This window comes from Capricornis sumatraensis, chromosome 6 (genome assembly GCF_032405125.1).
Source record: "Capricornis sumatraensis isolate serow.1 chromosome 6, serow.2, whole genome shotgun sequence".
In the NCBI taxonomy this organism is placed as follows: Eukaryota; Metazoa; Chordata; class Mammalia; order Artiodactyla; family Bovidae; genus Capricornis; species Capricornis sumatraensis.
Window position 1 is genome coordinate 113,259,194 of NC_091074.1, and position 15,284 is coordinate 113,274,477.

Here is a 15,284-nt window from a genome sequence, read left to right on the forward strand (position 1 = left end):
ACCCAGGGTGGCTGCAATCAGTGATGACCATGCCATCCTCATTTACTGGTATGACAGGCGCTTTTCCATTTCTCAGAATCAATATATCATACTGAGGCATTCAGTTGATCAGCCTAGAAAGATGGCTGGGTAATCAACATTCCTACAATTGAAGGGAATTTTTTGAACATCAGTTTTGTGCCTGGCAGTAGACGTGGCTTCAAAGACGAATATGACACCATTACATCCTTCTGGCAAAACAGTCTAGCGGTGGAGTCAGAAATAAAAACAGCCTCTTTGTAGCTGTTGAAGTCATGGTGAAAGCAATGACTGGTTAGGTACAACTGGAGTAGGGTAGAAGGAACACATGTGTTTGCCCAAGTGGTAAGAGATGGTTTGTCAGAGAAAGCGGCACTTTCTCATCTGTCAAATGAGTGAAGATGATATTCAAAGCAGAAGCTGACTGCTGGGAGCCAGCGTGAGGAACTCCGCCCATGGCAAAGGTCATGAGGAACGAGGCTTGATCACGCCTTTGCGTATGCCAAGCCTCGTTCCTCATGACCTTTGCCATGGGCGGAGTTCCTCACGCTGGCTCTCGGCATATCCCCCTTTTTTGTTTAATTTAATAAGGTGCAGGTCAGTTGAGAGCTTCTGAATGCTCTGCTGAAGAATCCTGACAATACAAGGAAGAATGATTATAAACTGGCTCCCGGCAGCTGACAATACGTGTAGAGACAAATTGTGACTACCTAGGACATGCAGATCACTCAGCACTGCTAGTCTGCTAAAACAGAAACAGGAAGCTTACAATAAGTAGTTTAAAAATGTATAGGTTTATTAGGACCTTGAATGTTTTGCTAAGAGGGTTGGAGTTTTCTCTGAGGTCAGTTGGGAATCATGCATAGGTTTTAAGCTAAGAATGACCTGATTGACCTACTATTTAGGATTAAGTGTGATTGCTGGTAATGGAACATTCTAAATTGGTACTGGTTTTAAGGCAGTTGCAGCCTGTATTTCATGTGAAAGTCTGGAGTTAAGTGGTCCAGGACAAGTCTAGTGGCTCTTCTCAGGAAATCTAAGTCTTTCCCACATTCCTATATGTGGCCTTTAAATTCATATTCCAAATTCCTAGTCCAAGGGGCAAGTGGGGAACAGTGATATGTAAGAGAGCTATGGGAAGTGTCTTAGTTCATAGGACTACTGTATAGCACAGGGAAGGCAAAGAAGATATGATCTGTTCATAGGACATGTATTGCGTTTACCTTAAAAGTCCATTGCAATATTCCTTAGGTGCAGACAAACCCTGTTTGATTCTACTTATATAAGATACCTAGAATACTCAAATTCATTGAGTCGGAAAATACATTGGTGGATGCCAGGAGCTGAGGTGTCAGGGAGTGAGGAGGTGGGAATGGGAATTAGTATTTAATGGGGACAGATTTTCAGTTGAGGATGTTGACAAATTTGGGAGATGGATGATGGTGAAGGTTACACAATGTGAATGCTTACTGCCCCTAAACTGTACAGTTAAATATGGTTAAAATAGAATGTTTTATATTATGTGATTTTACCACAATAAAAACAAATTTTTAAAGAATAAAAAGGGAGAAAACACTCCAACATATGAATTTTGGATGGACACAAGCATTCAGACCATAGCAGGAAGCCTTTCACAGTCTCTTAAAGATGCTTGCACAAGACACTTTGATGTTTATTCTGTCCATTAGAAATTAGCCACAGGTTCATATTCAGCTACAAAGAAGACTGAAAAATGTAATCTCTTCATGGACAACCATGGGCACACATCAAAATCAGATATTGTGTTTCTCTATTAGAACTGGGGGATAGACATTTAGAAAAGTTACCAGTCTATGCCGCAAGCAGATCTGAACTTTAGAGGTAACCTCAATATCCTTGTAGTAGATGAACAGCTTCCCAAATGGCACTAGCGGTAAGGAACCTGACTGGCAATGCAGAAAACCCAAGAGATGCTGTTTCAATCCCTGGGTTGGGAAGATCTCTTGGAGAAGATGGACAAGGATGCAAGGCCGTGACCAAAGATTTGGGACTAAGGCAGTGGTTGCCATGGGGTTACCTATGGCTTTGCCCTATTAAGCAACTTGGTCTTCCCTTTATTTCTCCACTGTTGAATCAAGGTTACTATACATCTGATTCAGCAACTGAGTTATACTCAGGGTTGGGGAAATGTGTTTGGATATGCAGAATGGACCATAATATGAACTGGTTTGGACCACATCCTTCATTGACTTGAAACACTGCTCACTGTACTTCCAGTGGATGTATCAGATTTTTTCTTCTGATCATTTATAAAGCCAGGAGAGGGAAGAGGAAGTTTCTATACATATTATTCAGATTAGCAGAGTTAGTACATTTTTATCTATGGATATTCATAGAGTTAGTTGGTTAAGAGCATATGCTTTAGAGGGCTTCCCAGTTGGCTCAGTGGTAGAGAATCCGCATGCCAGTGCAGGAGACATGGGTTTGATCCCTGGATTGGAAAGATCCCCTGGAGCAGGAAATGGCAACACACTACAGTATTCTTGTCTGGGATATCCCATGGACAGAGGAGCCTAGTGGGCTATAGTCCACTGGGTTGCAAAAGCTGGACACAACTTGAGGATTAAACAACAACAATATATGCTTTAGAACCAAAAAATATCAATTCAAACCTCTGCCATGGTCGGGATCTCAGGCTGTCTGATTTCAGAGTCAGTCTTCTTAATCACCATGCTGTCTTGCCTCCTTTTGGACATTTGTTTACTTTTCCCACTTCCCTAAACTTCCTTCAAGTGAGATGAGGGAAACAGTCGCAGTAGCCTGGATGAGTATCTCTAGAAGGTGGCGGCAGGAGGATGGACCTAAAGATCTAAGAGGTTAGCCTTGGTCGTGACTGCTCTCCCCTGGCTGCCTACCTCCATGCAGCCCCTTCAATAATCAACTCCTGTCCCAGCAAAGGGGTCTATGGCCCAGTGAAAGAAAGAGCCCAGCATATGCTGAAACATCGTCCCCAAGCCTCGTGCTCTCTCGGTATCTCACTGTTTCTGCTCATGTCTTTATGCCCCCTGCTTTCCTGGCCTCTCTAGTCTATGTATATTAGTCACACCTTATGTTAGGCACCCACGTTATATGCATTTGTCTCGTTATCGCAAGATGATTTTTCCTTATATATTTTCAGGCTTTCAAGCCTTTTCATGAAGGCCTGCCAGTTAATTCTCGTAGACTCAGTAGAACATGTTATTGTCTTTGTGGTTTAGGTGCCAAAGACATTAATTATCTCATGATTCCTCTTTATGGGACTTAGGGGCAAATGACTCATCCCTACTGACTGCTGGGAGAGCCTTGGGCCTGAACGCACTGGACTCTAGAGAAAAAGCCTGGTTTTCTTCAAGGATTTAAAGCACAAGTCTGAGATGGGAACCCCTACTGCTTTCTGGGCTCTAGTGTGATCATTCTTCTGCTTGTGGTTCTGAGGCTATTTGATTACCAAGTACTAGTCTTCTGACCCATTGGAGAACCTCACCAAAGGTCTGCAAGACAGGATCAAAAGAGTTTTTTTTTTTTTTAAACCCAGAATCCCTCTCCATTGCTCCCATACCTGGTATAACAGAATTAGATTCAAGAAGCATTTGCTGAAGATCACATTGTTTGCATGAACTTTCCATTGATACATCTGGTTTTCCTTTTGAAAAGAGCCCTCAAACCTCATAAAACCAAAATCTTTTGAATCAAACCACAAATTCTTTACAGCTAACCTCAGCGAAACTCCCTCCCCTTCTGTGTATATAGTCCTTCTAACCCCATTTCTCCTCTCTTCCGTCTTCATTAACTTAGCTGGAGCCAAGCTCACAAGAATAAATCTTTTTTTTTAATTGACTTCATATTAATAAAAATTACAGGTTGTTTTTTCTGTCTGAGACCTTTGATTTACAATAGACACCATTTATTGAGCCCTAACAATGTGCCAAGTGCTTTACATAGTATCACATTTAATCCTACAACAGTGTTGCAAGGTAGGTGGTATTTTTCCAGTCTTTCCAATGAGGAAAAAGAAACAAAGAGAAGTCAAATAGCATGTCTTGCTCCTGCTAAGTGGTGGATTTAGTAAATTGAATCCTGTCGGTCATCTCTAATGCCCTCAGTTCTCATGCTTGTCTCTATACATAATACATACCTAAACTTAATTTTCAAATGTGATTTGCTGTTTAAAAAATAACTCCTGGTTGACCTCAGACAATCGTTATCCTACTTATTAGCTCTGCTGTGATGATAATTCTTGCTATTACTAAAAATATCGGCCACTGTTCTCTGAGTAATCACTTACCGTAACTTGAGATTCTTACAACAGTCTTCTGAGGCAAATGTTGATATCAGTGTTTATAAACTGAAATGCAAAAAGGCATGTTAACCTACCCAAGGTCACAAGCAATCAATTAATTGGAATTGCAATTTTTAAATTAATTTTTATTAGAGGATAGTTGATTCAAAATGTTGTGTTAGTTTCTGCAGTATAGCGATGTGAATCAGTTACACATATATCCACTCTTTTTAGATTGTTTTCCCTATTCTTCTTTACAGAGGTCATTACAGAGTATTGAGGAGAGTTTGCAGGTCCTTACAGAGTATTGAGTAGAGTTCCCTGTGTTGTATAGTAGGTTCTTTTCAGTTATCCATTTAATATATGCTGCTGCTGCTGCTGCTGCTGCTAAGTCGCTTCAGTCGTGTCCGACTCTGTGCAACCCCATAGACGGGAGCCCACCAGGCTCCCCACCGTCCCTGGGATTCTCCAGGCAAGAACACTGGAGTGGGTTGCCATTTCCTTCTCGAATACATGAAAATGAAGAGTGAAAGTGAAGTCGCTCAGTCGTGTCCGACTCTTAGCGACCCCATGGAGTACAGCCTACCAGGCTCCTCCGTCCATGGGATCCTCCAGGCAAGAGTACTGGAGTGGGGTGCCATCGCCTTCTCTGCATTTAATATATAGTAGTGCATATATGCCAATCCCTGAAATAAAACCTTTATATATGCCAACACTTTTGAAACATTTTATCCAGTTAACTCATTTAGTTCCTGCAACAATTTTGTAAGGTCAGTTGCATTACCATTTGCATTGCACAAGTGGGGAAACTGAGGCAAAGAGAAATGAACTTACTTTCTAGAGCCACACAGCTAGTCAGTGGTGTAGTCAGTGTAGTCAGTGGCCCTGAGTCAGTTCATCTCTGCTTCCTAACTCAGATCTCGTAGCCACCTCTTGCTGCCTGACTGATTTCAGAACCTCTGTGCTCTGGACAGGTGTCTATGTGAATGGATTTAAAACTATATTACTCGTCCAATTCTTTTAGTCTCTGGTGACCTCATTGTGTCAAAAGGACAGGGGGAGATGCATGTCATGTCAGTGGCAATCATAGTAACTGGCATGGATCTGCACTGATGTCGGGGCATTTGAACTGAATGTTAATGACACACAAAGGTGACCCGTAAGAAAAATACTGCTCTATCGGAAAGCTGGAGCTAAACAGGAGAAGTCATGACAGACTGTGGCTGATTCCCCTCCCATCAGACTCTTTCATGAGCAGTGTTCATGTAGGCAAAGCTTATCTAAAGGCTGAACAAATCACACTGGAATCTTCTGGAATGTGGGAAAGGGATGGGTGGGGGGGCAGGAAGTAAGTATTGGGTATGAGTGGGGACGTAGGTAGGTGGTTCAACAGGAAGATGGAACATGAACTAGAACAAAGGGAAAGGTGATGCCAGCCAGTTTTCTTTTCAGGAATAAAGGACCAGGAATGGAGGAAAAAGCAGAGGGATTTTCTTTAACCACAGACACAGAAATAGAGAAGCCAGCATCTTTCAGAATCCTAAGTGGAAAGCTGGGCTCTGGCTAGGTATTACCCTGCTTTTGATTCTTAAACTTTTTCCTCCCAAGTCTTCTCAACTATAGGGACAAGCATATAGCATAGCCTAAAGTGGACCTGTCCATTGGAAATTAATTAAATACCAGTCAGAGATGAATTACATGTAGGCTTTTTAAATATGAAATACTTGCTTAGATTGGTGTTCAGCTAAATTTCTTAAATTTTATTCAGTGAAAATGATGCCCAATATTTATTATCAGATGAGTATTCCCAGGAATGATGTTTTACAAAGCACCTTCCTATTCTGGATTTATGGGAAGATACCCTCCAGCAATGCAGAGGCTCAGGGGAAAGAAGTTTGAAGGAGACGAATATTTGTTTGTGACCTATGTTGCATTTGGCACTGTATTGTGTTGTTCATATACCATCTCATTTAATAATCTTAACAGACACGCACAGTATTTTTTTTTTTTTTGTCACCAAATCATGTTTGACTCCTTGCAAGCCCATGGACTGTGTAACTCACCAGGCTCTTCTGCCCATGAGATTTTCCAAGTGAGAATACTGGAGTGGGTTGCCATTTCATTACTATTATTTTTACAATTTTTATTGAAGTATAGTTGATTTACAATGTTGTGTTAGTTTCAGGTGTATAGCAAAGTAAATATATTGTATGAACACATATATCCATTCTTTTTAAAATTCTTTTCCCATATAGGTCATTATAGAGTACTGAGTAGAATTCCTTGTGTTACACAGCAGGTTTTTATCGGTTATCTACTTTATATATAGTGGTATGCATGTGTCAATTCCAATCTTCTAATTTATCCCCCCTACCTTACTCCCTGGTAACCGTAAGATCATTTTCTCCATCTGGAGCTCTATTTCTATTTTGTAGACAAGTTCATCTGTACCTCTTTTCTTTGATTCCACTTATAGTTGAACCATATATTTGTCTTTGTCTGTCTGACTTGCATCCTGGTTATTGTTAATCCCTATATTGCAAAGAAACCGACCCAGAAGAGTGAATTAAATTACACAAGGTCAGGTGACTGGAACATGTAGGAGCTGGAATTTGACACACAGTCTGTCTGACTCCAAAGCATGTTCATTCACCAGATCATTCAACACTGCTTTTCAGGGTTAAACAGAGACTCGTCGTTATTAACTTAGATTCTTGCAGACAGTTAGGTCAGGAGACTCTTGTTCTCCCAAGGGAACAATCAAATCAAACTAAAACCATGAATTTCAGTCTTCTAATTTGGGACATCAAACTTTTTGAGTCCCATGTAATGACCTTTGTAACATGTAGAGTATGGGCCATCTTGTGTTCTCATTGGGGACCTCTGTCTCCTTCTGGGTTAGAAAGTAAATTATTTATGAAGGAAGCATTCATTTTTGTGAGAAAACAGATCACATATTATAATTTGATATGCTGCGCATTTCATTCATGTCAAATATTTTGTTTGTTTTCGGCTAGAGCAGAGATCAAACTAGTCAATCCTAAAGGAAATCAAGCCAGAATATTCATTGGAAGAACTGATGCTGAAGCTGAAACTCCAATACTTTGGCCACTTGATGTGAAGAATGGACTCACTGGAAAAGACCCTGATGCTGGGATAGATTGAAGGCAGGAGAAGGGGATGACGGAGAATGAGTTGGTTGGATGGCATCACTGACTCCATGGACATGAGTTTGAGCAAGCTCCAGGAGTTGGTGATGGACAGGGTAGCCTGGCGTGCTGCAGTCCATGGGGTCACAGAGTTGGACATGACTGAGTGACTGAACTGAACTGAACTGGAAACATTTCCCTGATTCTCTGCTCATCCCACACCCTTGCCATGAGATGCTGCCACCCTTTCATCAAGAGGTAGTCTATTTTCCCATGCTTTGAATCCAGCTGCCTCCTGTTTCTAGATTCATCCAATAGAATGTGACGAAAATTATGATTCTAGTCTGAGTCTAGGCTGTAAGAAGATTTGTTTCAACATGCTCCTGTTTCTCTTGCTTAGTCGTGCGTCCCTGTCAGGCCATGGGAACAGAAGTGGGCTAGCGTGCAGCTCACCATGTTCTCATGAAGGGGCCAGGCAGCAGCCACAAGAGCCACCCAGCCATACCTGCCTACATTGCTGATCTGCAGAATTGAGAGCTCAAGAAATGGCTGTTGCTTTAAGCCACAAATTTTGGAGTGGTTTGTTTTGCAGCAGCAGGTAGCTGACATCCATTTACTAAAATCTGATGGAATGTCAGCCCCGTGGCATGCTACGGGGACCTAGAGATCACTCAGGCACCATCCCCATTCTCCAGGGGCAGCCAGCTCTCCAAATGGAAAATCAGCCATGTAAACAGATAATCACCAACTGGCAAGTTACATGATGAATCAAAGTCACTTGTGAAATACTTTTAGTGAGAATAGTTCTGCTTGCTCTGTAAAGAAGGCATCATTCTAAACACTGAAATACTAGTTATTTCCAGGACTTCCTGTGACAGTGTCATCCAAACCTCAGACTGCATCAGCGGTCACTCGGTGAGGAGCCTTGAGGATTACTCACATGCTATTTATGTCCATTGTAGGAGCCCCGCTGAATAACCTCAGATGGGAGTAAGGAGCTGGGGGCCAGAACTTTTTGGAACAACTAGTTGAAAGAGGTATTATCCTGTGTTTAAATGTGGAACGGTTATATATTTGGTGGGTACCAAGAAAAAATTTCAACTCCTTGGACATTTAATGATCGAAAATTTTAATAGAGCTGTAGGTCCCAGAAATCATGGACTCCTCGACTATCTCTGACTTTTGAGAGAAAATGAAGGCTATGGAGGGCTAAGACAGAAAGTCAGGACAGCTCTGTTTGGAGTAAACTCTTTAAGCTGAATGCAAGTGGCCCAGAGCAACAGTCAGTCCCTTTTGTCCACAGAGAGAACGGTGGTTTCCTGCCACCCTGGGCATCGCAGTGGAATAGATCTCAGTCGGCTGTTGTATTACACATGGCCAAAGACATAGCTGGGTGGACTGTCGAGAATGCTTTCTGTAAATGTAGTAACTAATTCAATATTTGTATGCAAACCAGAGAGGAAGTGGGATCATTCTTTCCTCTTGCTTTTCTTTGCTATTAACCTCAATCACATAATTCTTACTTTAATTTTCCTCCTCTAGAAAGAACATCTAACAGAAACCACATGTGAAAATTAAATAAAAGCAGAATTGAGTGAGAGCTGAATCTGTGATATATATGTGTGTGTGTGTGTATATATATGTATGTATATATATATATATGGAGTTCCTCTATTGAGAAGGTGTATGAAAGCATCTTAGAGACACAGTTTTATCACCTGTATGATTTTATGATGATGGAAAGATTCTCTCCAGGGGTTAGCATGGGGCTGTGGGCTTCTAGGGATGGTCTAAGACAACGGATGTGGAAAATGGAAGCCTCTCTACTAAACCACTTTGTAGTCTCAGGACCTTTGTTCTTACTGCTCTCTCTGCTTTGATATCCCTTCCTTTCCTCTAGAGATGTCTGTTGGTACATCTTTCAATTCATAATGACCTCTGCTCAAACATGACCTCCTTTCCCTGGTGGCTCAGACGGTAAAGAATCTGCCTTCAATGCAGGGGACCTGGGTTTGACCCCTGGGTTGGATAGACCCCCTGGAGAAGGGAGTGGATACCCATTCCAGTATTCTTCTCTGTAGAATTCCATGGACAGAGGAGCCTGCCGGGCTACAGTCCGTGGGGTTACAAAGAGTCAGACATGACTGAGCAACTAACACTTTCATTTTTAGAAGGACTTACCTTGATTATCTCATCCAAAAATAGCCATCCTATACTCTTTATCATCTCATCCTGGTTCATTTTTACTTTGGAGCACTTTTCTGACTTTGTCTCATATACAGTAAGTCCCGTACCTATGAACCTTCAAGTTACAAACTTTCAAAAATCTGAATGCGTGTACTAGGCCTATACACCAGCTGTTGTGCTATACTGCTCTACTTTTCAAGATACTGTACTATAAGATTAAAAATGGTTTCATTATTTTTGTTTGTTTGTTTTTTATGTATGTATTATTTTGTGGAAAGTATTGAAATGGAGCAGAACCCTATGGTCTTTGCCTCCCATGTACTCTGCCTTCCTTTTGTCTGTGGAAAACTTTAGTCAAAGAATAAGTTTCATCAGAGAAGTGAGAATATGTAGAAACAAAGGAAGGCAGTCAAAGGAGACTAAATAATCATAATGTGCTCACTAAGCACAGTCAAGGACCTTTGGTTCTGTAGATGATATTCTGAGCCACATCCTGTGGGCTGTCTTACAGACACTAAAACGCCAGGGTGAAGAAGTTAACTGCATGATGGCCAGACCATACCCGTGATGTACGTTGCCACAATTCATAGAGTTGGCCTCAAAGAAATGGGAACAAATGGACCCTGGAACTGAAGATTGCTGCTGCTGCTGCTAAGTCGCTTCAGTCGTGTCCGGCTCTGTGTGACCCCATAGACAGCAGCCCACCAGGCTCCCCCGTCCCTGGGATTCTCCAGGCAAGAACACTGGAGTGGGTTGCCATTTCCTTCTCCAATGCATGAAAGTGAAAAGTGAAAGTGAAGTCGCTCAGTCGTGTCTGACTCCCAGTGACCCCATGGACTGCAGCCTGCCAGGCTCCTCCATCCATGGGATTTTGCAGGCAAGAGTCCATTGCCTTCTCCAGAACTGAAGATTAAGTGCACCTAAAACAACCAAGATGTTGCTGGACAGGCCACCAATGCCAATTTGAAGGTGAGCGTCAGAGTTGGTTGTGCTGTTTCTGCATGTACCACCCCGCCCCCCACCTCATTTTGTCTATAAAAGCTCTTGCCCCACTGGTTGCCAGTCAGGGAGGAGTCAGCCTTTGGACAAACGTCCGTCACCCTCTCCCAGGCCCCTGGTTGCCGTCATCTGAAATAAAGCAAACTTTCCTTTCCACCAATATGGCCTGCTTATTAGCTCTTGAGTGATTGTTTCTACCATGGTCCTTTGTGAGCATCCAGACCTCACACACTCTTTCAGTAACAGTACTAGAAACCTATTGTGGTACAGTACTATGGGCTTCCCTGAGAGCTCAGCTGGTAAAGAATTCATCTGCAATGCCAGAGATCTGGGTTTGATCCCTGGGTTGGGAAGATCCCCTGGAGAAGGGCATGGCAACTCACTCCAGTATTCTTGCCTGGAGAATACCCATGGACAGAGGAGCCTGGTGGGCTAGAGTCCATGGGGTCGCAAAGAGTCAGACATGGCAGAGCAGCTAAGCACAACACAGCACAGAGCTCTATAACCCATTGTGTTTGCTGGGTACCTAGCCTGGGTACCTAGGCTAACTTTGTTGAACTTAGGAACAAATTGGACTTAAGAACACGCTCTCAGAATGCAACTCACTCGTATGTAGAGGGCTTACTGTAGTTAGATGTTGATTTGTTAATTGACCATCTCTTTCAGTAAAATGCCAGCCACATGGGTTTTGTTAACCTTTATATCTCCAGCACCTGTATTAGTACCTGTTAAGAAGTGAACACTCAAAATAGACAGTCATTAGGTAAATGAATAAGTTAACAAAAGTGCAAGTTTATCTTTAGATTGAAAATCATAGGCAACCAGTTGACAGAATTCAACTGTTGGCAGAATTCACAGGCGTGCGTGCTCCTGCATGAGCAGGTATCACATAGAGCAAGCAGCGTCTCCCTGGCTTCACACCCCTGCACACTGTGTAAGGAGTATCCAGACGCTTCTCTTTCCAGCATGACGTAATGCAGAATGAGAAGACCTGCAGAGCGTGCTGCTCACAGACCAGACAGATGATCTCATCCCCTTCTTGGGCATTCCCAGGCTTTGCTGTTCAAAAAGAAATAAATAAAACCTGCAACGTTCAGTTCACAGGTGGTTGTTTCGGCTGTGGTCCTGTGTTGGCAAAATCCTGAAGCTCAGCTCTAAGCTCTCTGGTGGCCGAGGGGGAGGGAAGTCATGTCGGATATTGTCTGGGCTCTTCCTCCAGCCAAATGGAATGGATTTAGCCTGAGAAACTAGGACATTCAGGGGGAGAAATGCATTTTAGCATCAGCCACAGGGGACAGGCTGTGAGTAACTAACTGGGGGTAATGGGAGAGTTTAAAACACAAAGTAAGCAAAGTATTTCATCGACACCAGAAACCCAAGGTTGTTCTTGGGATGGTTTCAAAGGTTTAGGGCCTGAAGAAAGAATGCACTCAAGTTTTCTTACATGGCTCACTTTCATATAAAAATTCCTTTGGTTTTGATGTCTGTGTATATGTTAAAATAATTTATGATTTATAGATGTTTATTGTGCTACAGTTTGTGATACCTTTCTTGGTCTATTTTTTAATTTAAAAAAAAAATATATTTCTTTGTTTTAGGAAAGTGTAAGTCAAATTTTGCCCCTGTGAAGTTTTTCTTTTTAATTGAGGTAACGTTGGTTTATACCCTTATATGTGTTATGCGTCATTGTGTTTCTACGTCTGTATACACTTATAGGGCGCTCACCACCCGAGTTTAGTTTCCCTCCATCCCGGTGCAGTTGATCCCCTTCACTCAGTTCCCTTTCACTCACTTCATTCACTCTCCCTGCCCTTTCCTGTCTGGTAACTGCTACTCTGTTCTAACTACGTGTTTGTTTTTGTTTGGGTTGGTTGGTTTATTGTTTGTTTTTTACATTCCACATCAGAATGAAATCGTATTGCATGCAGTGCCGTTTAGCACACGGATTGTCACCAAAACCCTGAAAGTGAGGGCTGTAAGATTATTCCCATTTACAACTGAGGAAGCTAAGGTTCTGAAGAGATGGTGAACTGACCATGCTCACACCGCCAGAGTGCAACGGAACTGGTCATGGAACCCAGACCTGGCTTTCCGGTTACCGTAAGTGCAAACTCATCCAGTGAAAAGTTCAAGACTTTAAGGGACTCTCTGTTTGCCTATCACAATGTCTGTCTTCCTAAAGTTTCCCTGTCAGCTACCCTATTTTAGACCCTAATCTGGGGCAGTTTTGGGCAGACAAGTCTGTGTACAAACCAAACTGAAGTCCACCTAGATATCCCGTGAACAATGACCACATCCAAATGGAGCTGTCAGTTCTGCCCCCAGAACTTGCCGCCCCCCCCCCCACCCCCCGCCTTTGCTGTCCTCTTCCTTCCAATCTCTACCCAGCAATTGGTATCACCAGTTGCTCAAGTCCTAAGAAGTCATCCCTGGTTCCTCCCTTGCTGTAACCACTTTCTCCAACCAATCCATGATCAAATCTTCCGATTTTCATTTCCAAACTTTGTCCTGGCTCTATCCTCTCTTCTTCATCTTTATTGCCAACCTCTTAGTTCAAGGAAGCCCAAGATGGCGGCACACTGAGGGCGTAACATCTGCCTATCTAGGATCTTCGCGCAGTGGGTGGTTAAGACTCTGGGGTTGTAGAGGTCCACACTATACTAGTCGTCTGGCAGGAACTTTGACTTCAGAGATGGCTCTGAGTAAATCAGCGGATGCAAGAAAGAGATACAAGGGCAAACCTCCTGACTTTGCATATCTGGCAACCAAATACCCAGATTTTAAGCAGCAAGTTCAGATAAATCTGCATGGAGGAGTGAGTCTTAATTTTAAAGACCCTGAAGCAGTCAGAGCTCTGACTTGTACTCTGCTAAGGGAAGATTTTGGACTTTCTATCGATATTCCACTGGAGAGACTGATTCCTACAGTTCCCTTGAGACTCAACTATATTCATTGGGTTAGAAAGTCTGATCGGTCATCAGAACTCTGACAAAAGTACCCTCCGAAGAGGAATTGACATAGGTGCTGGGGAATCCTGCATCTATCCTTTACTTGGAACAACCTTAAACGGCTGGTGTTTCCTTGCAACAGAAGTAAATGATATGTGCTTCAACTATGCAAAGAAGAATGTGGAGCAGAATAACTTATCTGATCCTATAAAAGCAGTTAAAGTATCACAGAAGACACTCCTGATGGGTACTCTTAAAGAAGGATCTCAGATAATTTATGACTTTTGCATGTGCAACCCTCCCTTTTTTGCCAATCAGTTGGAAGCCAAGGGAGTAAATTCTCAAAATCCTCGAAGACCCCCACCCAGTTCTGTAAATACAGGAGGAATCACAGAGATCATGGCAGAAGGAGGTGAATTAGAGTTTGTTAAAAGGATCATCCATGACAGTTTACAGCTTGAAAAAAGATTAAGATGGTCTAGCTGTATGCTGGGAAAGAAATGCAGCCTGGCTTCTCTGAAGGAAGAACTTCACACACAAAGGGTTCCTAAAGTCACCTATACTGAATTCTGCCAGGGTCGGACAACGAGATGGGCTTTGGCTTGGAGTTTTTATGATGACGTAACAGTACCATCACCACCCAGTAAGTGAAGAAAACTAGGGAGGCCAAGGAAGCCCATTACGTTTGTAGCCCTGGGGTCTGTGATGGAAGAACTAGCCCTCCAAGCATCATCTCTGGGCCCTGAGCCAGTGGAAGGCATCGTGGTTGTGACAACATGGATTGAAAAAGTCCTCACTGACCTAAAGGTCCAGCATAAACAAGTTCCCTGTGGAAAGGAGGAAATGAGTCTTTTCCTAACGGCCATAGAAAACTCCTGGATTCACTTAAGGAGGAAGAAAAGAGGCCGAGTGAGACAGCTGAGAGAAGGGCCCCTAGCGCCCAAGGATGTGGTCGAAGTCTTGGGAGAGGAAATGTCTCCCCCAGAGTCTGGCAGGAGCCAGGATGTTGCCCAGGGCCCCCAGGAGAGTGCCCTGGGGGGACCTGCTCCACCTGAAGGCAGGTCTGCCACTGTGGGGGGCCATGGCCCCAGCCAGGACTCACTTGCCCAGGAGGAAAACCCAGAATCCACGGAGGATGAAAGGAGTGAGAAAAAGGGGGACATGGAGGTTCTGGAAGGTTGTAAAGGCTCTAGTAATGGAGCCCAGGACCACGAGGCTCCTGAGCCCTTCAGCAGCCCAGTGTCTGATAAAGGGAACCATCTCCAAGGAGTGGCTGGACATTACTTATTCAAGTGTCTGATAAACGTTAAGAAGGAGGTAGATGATGCCTTAGTTGAAACACACTGGGTTGAGGGCCAGAACAGGGATTTGATGAACTTGTACTTATATACATAACCAAATTTTCAGGCTTGTTGCTAGTTAACTCCAAAATTCTCGCACAGTTGGGAAAGTTCTATAAAGCAGCTTGCTTTGAAGAGTGGCCTGTGGCGGGGGAGGGCAAGCTGAATTCCATCACTAGCCCACTAATAACATTATGTGGAATTGGCTTAAAAAACCAACAAATGAGTCCATTTTTAAACACCTCCCTCCTTTAAAAAAAAAAAAAAAAGAATTACAGGGCATTGTAGCGTGGTAGTTCAGAGAAAGGATTGTGGTGATCAGCATCAACAAAATGCCATCGGTAAA

General features: G+C 43.0%; 1 pseudogene; it reads left to right on the forward strand.

The window, feature by feature from the left end:
• Positions 1 to 13,342: 13,342 nt before the first annotated feature.
• LOC138080674 (RNA N6-adenosine-methyltransferase METTL16 pseudogene) lies at positions 13,343 to 15,021 on the forward strand (annotated as a pseudogene).
• The last annotated feature ends 263 nt before the right edge of the window (positions 15,022 to 15,284 follow it).